The 10294-nt window shown below is 41.9% G+C and overlaps 1 pseudogene; it reads left to right on the top strand.

Moving 5' to 3' along the window:
• The first annotated feature begins 3697 nt into the window (after positions 1 to 3697).
• Positions 3698 to 4662, top strand: LOC131900132 (small ribosomal subunit protein uS2-like; annotated as a pseudogene).
• Positions 4663 to 10294: the final 5632 nt, after the last annotated feature.

The raw sequence follows: 10294 nt of genomic DNA on the forward strand, positions 1-10294 counted from the left end.
ATTATACAACCAGTCAAGGCTATCATTATGGTGGGGAGGGTCTGGTCTGATCATACCATAAACAACTTTTTCTGGTATATACATCGGTGACTCTTAACACATGCATATTTGTATTGCATCAAGATACAAACTACTTCCTTCACCCTAAAAGCAAACTCCCTCATGCCATTCGTGTATGTATTCTCTCACACCCCTAGCCAGCAACTGATCAGTTTTTTTATCAACCTTACGAAACACCAGATGATTACTTTCCCACCGGCTCTGTCCTTCAGAGCCATGTAACTGAGGAATGGCTAATTAGATACTTGTTCCTAGAATGTTTGAATGTACAGCAAGCCATAGGAAAGGCAGTACGTCTGATGATGGAGGTCTTGATACAAGCACTCCTTGTATCACGATTCTGAAGTAGGGGTTAAAGTGATTTGGAATGCTCACAATTTATCTCCCCACCCATTTTCAAGCAGATCTTATTAGTATTTCAGTAATTTTCATTTGTCTTTGTTTTGGTTTTTTTATCAGCTATAATCTGTTTCGGAGGCTTGAAGTAGACGTACAGGTGCCCGTGGCACTGAATCTCTAAAGGCAGGGCAAATTATTCCCGTAACTACATTGCTAGGCATATAATCAATCGTCAGAGGAAGCACATTTTATTCTTAAGCTCACATCTATGCTGCAGTTTCTATTTCTGTCACTAGAACTACATTTTTCCAACCATCTCATCCATCAACAGACTTCCTAATTCTACTCTTTTCCCTTTACAGGTAACATTCTTTTCTTGTGGCTAATTTTAAGATATTGTTAATTTGTGTGTATGTGTCATGCACATATTATTAATATGTGCGGTGGGCATGGACACATGAGTGCAGGTTTCTTTGGAGTCTAGAAGTCATAATATTCCCTGAAGCTGGAGTCACGGGCCAGTTGTGAGCCATCTGATAAGGTACTGGGAGACCAATTCCATTCCTCTGTAAGAGCAACACATGCTCTTATTTGCTGAGCCATCTCTCTGATTCCTGCTCTTAATAATTTTTTTAAAGATGTATTTATTTTTATTTTATGTGCATGAGTGTTTGCCTATGTCTGTGCACCACATTCCTGTCTGGTGCCCACTGAGGCCAGAGAGGGTGTCGGATCACCTGGTACTGGAGTTGCAGATGTTTGTGAGCCGCTGTGTGAATGCTCGAAACTCAACTTGGATCCTCTGGAAGAGTAGCAAGTGCTCTTAACCACTGAGTCATGCCTCCAGCTTCTTGCTTTTAAGATCATGATCTTTCCAGTGTTCTGCAGTTTCTTGTTGTTTATCTGGTTCTTAAACATTTTTTTCATTTTATTTTGTGTATGTATGATTTGCCTGCATGTATGTCTGTGGACCACTTGCGTACCTGTTGTCCACAAAGGCCAGAGGGGGGCATCAGATCCCCTGGAAATGGAGTTACAGATGGTTGTGAGCTGCCCTGTGGGTGCTAGAAACCGAACCTGCGTCTGTTGGAAGAGCAGCTAGAGATCTTAACCACTGAGCCATCTCTCCATTTCAAGTGTGTTTGTTGTTCAAATTACTAGAGAATGGAAATAGAGTTGAACAATAAACCACGGCATTCTTTCTTTAGTGAAAAGCATATTTTTCTTGAGCCTGATTCCAGAATCACAGGAAACCCAGAATTGGTCAAGTGATCCTGTCTCTGTTCTCATGTTTCTCTGGATCCTTCACTGTTTCTAAATGTTCTCAGGCTTTATGAGACTTCTGTCTTAGCTAGGGATATTACTGCTTTGATAAGCACCATGACCAAAAACAACTTGGGGAGGAAAGGGTTTATTTGGCTTACACTTCTATGTCGCTGTTCATCATCAAAGAAAGGCAGGACAGGAACTCCAACAGGGCAGGAACCTGGAAGCAGGAGCTGATGCAGAGGCCATGGAGAGGTGCTCCTGATTGCTTATAGAGCCCCAGTGGGATGGACCCTCCCACATCAATCACTAATTAAAATGCCCTACAGGCTTTCCTACAACCCAATCTTATGCAGGCATTTTCTTAATTGAAATTGCCTCCTCTCAGATGACTCCAGCTTGTGACACATTGGTATAAAACTAGCCATCATGGCTGCTAAGACTGTGACCAAAACTCTACCACTTTCTAATAGAAATTAAACCACATTAAGAACAAGATTTTCCCCCTCACAATTTATTAGGTCATAGAAGAAGGTCACATCGAGGAACACATGAACATCTTCCATCTCACTGGGTCCCACCCTTCTCCCTTTTTATCTTAAAGTTGATCCCCTGATGATCACATGCTTCCAAAAACTTGCCCTCTGCGTATATGACTTTTCCTTTGATCTGAAGCATTTTGAGAAACACAGTATAAGCCCTTAACTTTTTTTGAATGGGGAATCATACTAGCCCTGTGATCATTTTTTCCCAGGATCCTGTGAAATTCCAATGAACAATAATTTTTTATTTCCATTACATGTGTTTGAATTTTCTAATTCATTTAATTTTCAATATTATATTGTATGTAGCTTATTTTCTCATGCATTCTAAAAGAATAAGAAAGGGAAATTAATTGAGAACTGATATACATAGGTTATAAAAAATAACCTTGTTCTTTCCCACCTATAATATCCTAAGACCTCCTGAACATATTAGAGTTGCTGATTCCCTAATTCATGATTACTGGTATCCTAAGCATCTGATTTTAACTAATGAGACTGTCTCATTTCCTTGCTTACCACTCATGGAGGAATCTCCTTACATGATTACAATTAAAAGTTGCAGTTATCTATGGCTCTCTTATTTACACTGGCAGCCAAAGGCCACAGATTATTAATTGTTCCTCTCCTAAGTCAAAGTATGAATGAAAACACGGAAAGTGACTACAGATGGGCTTTTTGTCTGAGCACTGATTTGTAATGTACCAACAGTGGAATATAGCAAGACTGAAATTGGAGCCCATAAATTTCTACTTTCTCTCTTCCATCCTCTCTGTATTTTTCATCATTTCTTTTAACAATGTTCAGTAGAAGTAATCCTTCAATCATTAATATTTATTTAACAATAATTGTGTATATTTATGGAACATAATGTGAAAATTTCATGTATGTATATTGGAACGAATAAATCAAGCAAGTTAACATATATAACTTCAAATGCTTTTTGTGATAAGAATAGTTAAAGTGGCCAGGCGGTGGTGGTGCACGCCTTTAATCCCAGCACTAGGGAGGCAGGGGCAGGTGTATTTCTGTGAGTTCGAGGCCAGCCTGGTCTACAGAGTTCCAGGACAGGCTCCAAAGCTACACAGAGAAACCCTGTCTCAAAAAAAAAATACTTAAAATGCACTATTTCTGAAAATTTAAACTATTTATTATGTTATGTCCCTATGCTGTGCAATAAATATGTAAAACACTCATTTAATTTTGATCCCTCATCCTCTTTTCTCCTTTCCTCCTCACCTATGAGGCTGTGGCCTCCAGTACTCTGAGTGCTCCTGAATATGACCTCTTCTATTACTCCACAAGTCTTGAAGAAAAGATACAAACCATTCTTATATCAACTTCTATGAGTTTGACTTCTTTTTAAAATATACATATACCATTATGTTATTTGTCTTTCTGTACCTGGCTTATTTCACTTAGCATAGTGTCCCAGAGTTCATCCATTTTATCACAAATCCAGCATTTTCTTCTTTTTAAAGAAAAAGTGTATGGCTTTCCGCACTACTCTGGGACGGGTCCATGTGGCGTTGTTCTTGATTCCCATTGTAACTGAAAGGGAAACTTACGCATTGTCTGGAGCCCTTGATGTCCTGCAGATGAAGGAGGAGGATGTCCTCAAATTCTTTGCTGCAGGAACCCACTGAGGTGGCACCAACCTTGACTTTCAGATGGAGCAGCCCATCTACAGAAGAAAAAGTGATGGTATCTACGTCATAAACCTGAAGAGGACCTGGGAGAAGCTGTCACTTGCAGCCCGTGCTATTGTTGCCATTGAGAACCCTGCTGATGTCAGCGTCATCTCCTCCAGGAACACCGGGCAGTGAGCTGTGCTGAAGTTTACTGCCGCCACTGGAGCCACTCCAGTTGCTGACCGCTTCACCCCTGGGACCTTCACTAACCAGATCCAAGCAGCCTTCAGGGAGCCGTGGCTTCTAGTGGTGACTGATCCCAGAGCTGACCACCAGCCCCTCACAGAGGCGTCTCATGTCAACCTGCCCACCATTGTGCTGTGTAACACAGACTCTCCTCTGTACTACGTGGACATTGCCATCCCATGCAACAATAAGGGATGCTGGCCCGGGAAGTACTCCACATGCGTAGCACTATCTCCCGCGAGCACCCATGGGAAGTTATGCCTGATCTTTACTTCTACAGAGACCCAGAGGAGATTGAGAAGGAGGAACAGGCTGCTGCTGAGAAGGCTGTGACCAAGGAGGAATTCCAGGGTGAATGGACTGTACCAGCTCCTGAGTTCACTGCTGCTCAGCCAGAGGTGGTCCGAGGGTGTGCAGGTGCCCTCTGTACCCATCCGGCAGTTCCCTACTGAAGACTGGAGTGCCCAGCCAGCCACTGAGGACTGGTCCGCAGCTCCCACAGCGCAGGCCGCCGAGTGGGTTGGAGCCACCACTGAGTGGTCCTGAACTCCTCTGCAGACACCTGAGCAAAGGGAAAAAAGGTGGAAGGAAAATAAAGCTCCTATAAGCTGTCAAAAAAAAAAAAGTGTGTGTGAGAGAGAGATTTTCTTTAACCATTCATCTGTTTGACAGACAAGTTTGTTCTGTTTCTGGACTGTGGTGAGTAGGTACTGCTGCACAGTACACAGGGGTGCAAGTGTCTCTTGGACATGCTGATTTCATTTTTCCTAAGTAGAATCCCCAGGAGGGAGATTGCTGAGTCCTATGGTACAGAACTTCTCTTTCCAGTTCTCTGAGTCGCCTCCATGTTGGCCACAGTGACTGCATACTATTCATCCCCACCAGCCGTGGTCCTTCTTCTCCATATCATTGCTGATGTTTATCTTTAGTCTTTTGGATATCAGCCATTCTAACAGGTGGAAGGTAATGTCACACGGTGGGTCCAATTTGTATTTTCTGTGTAGTTACTAATGCTGAGTTGTTGGGGGGTTGTTTGTTTTTGTTTTTGAACAGTACATGGGTTCATTATTTATCTTATTTTGGAAATATCATGTCAGGCCTTTGTCCATTGCTATAGTTGGAATGTCTGTGTCTCTCCTTACCAAATTCACATATTGACACGTAATCCCCAACACAAAATAGTATTAAGAGGTAGAGGCAATGCTAACTAGGTCACAAGGCGTTAGTCCCCCTTGGGAAAGAGAACTGTCTTTTGTGTCCTGTGAAGACAGGAAGAAGGGTACCATTTCTGAAGCAGAAAGGAAGCCTGCAACTAAAGTAGCTTGCTTGCCTCATGGTCTTTGACTTTCCCTGTCTCCAAATCTGTAAGCAATAAATCTGTGTTCTGTATTCATTGTTTTGTTACAGCAAGCGAACTAGATGAAGAGAATAATTTTAAACAGGTTTCTCTTGCTGATGAGCTTCCTTTTTTTTTTTTTTCCCCAGAGTTGAGGACGGAACCCAGGGGATTGCGCTTGCTAGGCAAGTGCTCTACCACTGAGCTAAATCCCCAACCCCGAGCTTCCTTCTTACAGGTTTTGCATAGCGGCCCTTTAGCAAATGAACAGATCGCAAGTGCTTTCTCCTAATTTGTGGGTTGTTTCCTCACTCTCGGGCTCTTTACTCATCTATATCAGCGTATAATATGAATTGCTAAACAGTCTTATTAATAAAAAAAAAAATCCTGGAGCCAGATATTGGGGTGAAAGCTGAAAGAGCAGAGAGACAAAATGAGCCACAGTCAACCTCACCTCGCCAACTCTTCAGACCTCTTGTACCCACCACTGCCTGGCCTCCATGTCTAATTTAGTGGCTGGTTCTGTTCTCTGATCTCCAGATAAGTTTTATTTGTTAAAGCACAAATAAAATATCACTACATCAGTGCTTTTAGTTTTGTTTTTTTTTTTTTTGGTTTTTTTGTTTTTGGTTTTTTGTTTGTTTGTTTTTTGTTGTTGTTGTGGGGTTTTGTTTTGTTTTGTTGGTTTTTCGAGACAGGGCTTCTCTTGTGTAGCTTTGGCACCTTTCCTAGAACTCACTTTGTAGACCAGGCTGGCCTCGAACTCACAGAGATCCGCCTGCCTCTGCCTCCCGAGTGCTGGGATTAAAGGTGTGCACCACCACCGCCCGGCTGCGCTTTCAGTTTGATGCAATCCCACGGTTTTGAATGTTGCCTGTTCTTTTGGACTCATAGTCAGGAAACTGCTCATGACAATTTCATAGAGTTTGTAGCCTTTAGTCCTTTTTGACGTGATTTATATGGTTTGAATAAATATTCCATTTTCATTCTCTTGTTAGTAGGTATTTAATTGTCCTAATTTATTAAAAAAAAGCTTTCTGATCTGATCAACTTCATTAAAATCAACTGGCCATAAGACGGGTGTGGTGGCACATGCCTTTAATCCCAGCACTCAGGAGGCAGAGGCAAGTGGATCTCTGTGAGTTTAAGGCCAGCTAGGGCTGCACAAACAGACCTTGTCAAAAAAAAAAAGTCAAAAAAGAAAAGAAAAGAAAAAAGATAAAGAACTGGCATAAATCCAGTTTATTTCTATATATAACCCTGTTCAAAAATTGTTTAGGGGCAGAGCTATGGCCTTTGGTAGAGCACTTGTCTAGCATGTACACTGCCCTGTGTTCCAATCTTCAGCAACATACAAACAATAGATGAAGAATTGTGTAGGGAAGGGGATGCCATACCTTCCCTTGATGTATGCTTCAGTGAGGAGCAATCCTGTCTGCCCCTAAGTTTTGACCTTGTATTTGCTGCTCCGTGTAAATTCTTGTGCTGATTCTCAGTCCTGCTCAACTGTCTTTCTTTACATATATTACACTATTTTAAAGTAACGAAGTCTAGACAGAGTCTTGAAAAGCCAAAGCTACAGTGATACAGAGGGGACGGATGGCTGCCCCAGGCTGTGAGCAGAAGTAACCACAAAGAAGCAACATAGGAGAGTTTTAGGAAGAGATGGAACTTTTCTGTATCCTGTAGTTAAGGCTGGCCTCAAACTCATAATCCTCCTGCCTCTACCCCCTCAGTGCTACCTGCCTTACTACCATGCCTGACTTTTTAAAAAAATAATTTGGGGACATTTACAATTTTTGTTTTATTTTTTATTTTTTCCTTTTTCTTTTTTTATTATTGAGAAATAATCACATACCAACCACAGATCTCCCTGTTCTCCCTCCTCCCGCCCCCAGCCTCCCCCCCCAGCCTTTCCCCCAACCCACCACTCATTCCCACCTCCTCCAAGGCAAGGCCTTCCATGGGGAGTCAGCAGAGGCTGGTACATTCAGTTGAGGCAGGTCCAAGCCCCTCTCTCTGCACCAAGGCTGTGTAAGGTGTCCCACCACAGGCGCTGGGCTCCAAAAAGCCTCCTCATGCACCACAGGCGGATCCTGATCTCACTGCCAAGGGGCCCCCTAAGCAGGTCAAGCTACACAACTGTCTCGTAACTTGATGTTTTATGTGTGTGTGTGTTGGGGGACACATGCCACAATGATCATATGGAGGTCAGAGAACAGGTAGCTTTCAGGAATTGGGTCTTTCCTTCCACCATAGGTTCATGGGATCAAACTTATGTCATCATACTTGCACAGCAAGAGCTGAGGCATCTCGCTAGCCTTGTGAATTTTTTTAAAAATATTTTTATTCAATATAATCTGATTATGGTTCCCCTCTCACAACTCCTCCCAGACATACAGACTTCCCCAACTCCATGCCCTTTCTCTCTCTCTCTCTCTCTCTCTCTCTCTCTCTCTCTCTCTCTCTCTTTAGAAAACAGAAAAAATAAAAAATATAAGAAACATACACACAAAAAACATAAAAATACAAATACAAAAAATACATAAAATACATAAAAATACAAAATTGAAAAGCCAGTTAAGAGCACTGGCTGCTCTTCCAGAGATCCTGAGTTCCAATTCCCAGCAACCACATGGTGGCTCACAACCATCTATAAATAAGATCTGGCGCCCTCTTCTGGTCTGCAGGTGTACAGGCAGACAGAACACTGATATATAATAAATAAACCTTTTTTTTTTTTTAAGGAAACCTTAACACACACACAAAAGACCAATAAGACAAAACATGCCCAAACAAAGCAATATGAAACAACAAAATACCATTGAATTTATCTTGTGTTGGCCATATACTGCTGGTTATGGGGCCCATTCTTAAGTGTGATAAATATACCCAGTGAGACTCCATTAAAGAAAACTAATTTTTCCTTTGCAAGCAAATCTCAATTGGAGATAGATTCTTGGTTGGGTATGGGCGTCTTTGTCCACTTCCCTCTGTCAGAACTAGGACCCCAGTCACGGCCCTGGAAATTTTAAGTGAATTATTTTGCTATATGAACCTAAGCACACGATTAAATGGATGCAGTCTTGTTGAATGAACATATTACTTGGACACATTATACAGCCTCCTTCCCCTCCTGCTGAGATTAAAATAATACTGATTTCTAAAATCACAAAGTTGTTTTGCCCATTTTTGAAAATTGTATGCATGGGATCTCACAGCCATGATGAAATATGTATTATTTTGTATTTAGCTTCTTTGACTCAGCATTATGCTCATAGAATGCATTCCTATGGTGTCTCAACACAGTTTCCTTTTATTGTGCTGTGATATTTCATTGTATAGATATAGTAAAAAAAAAATTCCATTCTACTTTTGATGGAAATTTGGCTGTCCAATTTGGGAGTATTATAAATAATGTGTCTGTAAGGATTCTTGTATTTGGATTTTTGTGCCCATATTTATGCATTTCTTTGAGGTATATCTATATCTAGAAATGGAATTACTGAGGCATATGGTAAGTCCCTGCTGAATATTTTAAGGCACTGACAGATTGTCCTGTAGCATGCCTGGACTGTTTTACATTGTCAGTAGCACTGGATCAAGTTTCCACTTTCTCTGCACCCTGCTAACACCTGTTATTTTCTGTCTTTTCATTACAGCTGTCTTATCTCATTGCAGGTTTTACTTTGTATTGCCCCGATGCTTAATATTGAACACCATTTTTTGATCGTATTAGTTGTTATGAGATGATCCTGTGTCTACCTCAATCTCAGATATGGAAACCCGATCCCATTACCTCCTAGTGTGAGCATATTTGGAAACAAAGCTTTCAAAGAGGTGATTAAGTCAAAACTAAGGCCTTGTCCCATTATTCTTCAAAAGCCAGTAGTCCCCCGGGAAAAGACAGGGTCCCATGAGCCCTGCCCTCATTCATGACTGACTGTTGTCCAGCCTAGTCTTAAAGGGGGTGGAAGGGGGGGAGGAGAAAGTGGAAGATAAGAGTCATCAGGATACATTACACACATGTATGAAGTTGTCAAAGATATATTTAATTGTAGCTGGAGAATTTCTCTCCAGCTCCCGCCAAGTCCCGCCAGTCCTGGAGCCCATTTATAAAATAAACATACGGACTCTTACATTATTTAAACTGCTTGGCCATTAGCTCAGGCCTATTGTTGTCTAGCTCTTACTCTTTTTTTTTTTTTTGTTTTTTTTCGAGACAGGGTTTCTCTGTGTAGCTTTGCACCTTTCCTGGGACTCACTTGGTAGCCCAGGCTGGCCTCAAACTCACAGAGATCTGCCTGCCTCTGCCTCCCGAGTGCTGGGATTAAAGACGTGCGCCACCACCACCTGGCTTAGCTCTTACTCTTATATTTAGCCCATTTCTATTAATCTATACTTTGCCACATGGCTGGTGGCTTACTGGTACCTTACATCTTCCTTGTCCTGGCGGCGGCTCCAGCCAGTCTCCCCCTCTGCCTTCCTGTTCCCTCAATTCTCCTCAAATGAGGCCTGTAGGTTGGGGTGTTAATCCAACAACAAATGGTTTCATGTTAAGAAAGACAAACTTGCACAATTTTATACATACCTGAAGTTATTTTTATCCAATTGATAAAAAATTTCTGGCATGCATAAGGAAGGAGCTCACAAGGCCCCAATCCTAGCTAAGGAGCAGTTACTAGTTAACGGCTTGGTGGAAGAAGAATCACTTTTCTCTAAGGGTGTGGTCACTAGTAGGTTTTCCATGCCCCAATTGGTGGCCACACAGCCACCTGCATATGCACATCACTAATTGGACTCAGTGAGACACACACACACACACACACACACACACACACACACACACACACACACACACACGGATGGACGGA

The sequence above is a fragment of the Peromyscus eremicus genome, chromosome X, assembly GCF_949786415.1.
Source record: "Peromyscus eremicus chromosome X, PerEre_H2_v1, whole genome shotgun sequence".
NCBI classification, from domain to species: Eukaryota; Metazoa; Chordata; class Mammalia; order Rodentia; family Cricetidae; genus Peromyscus; species Peromyscus eremicus.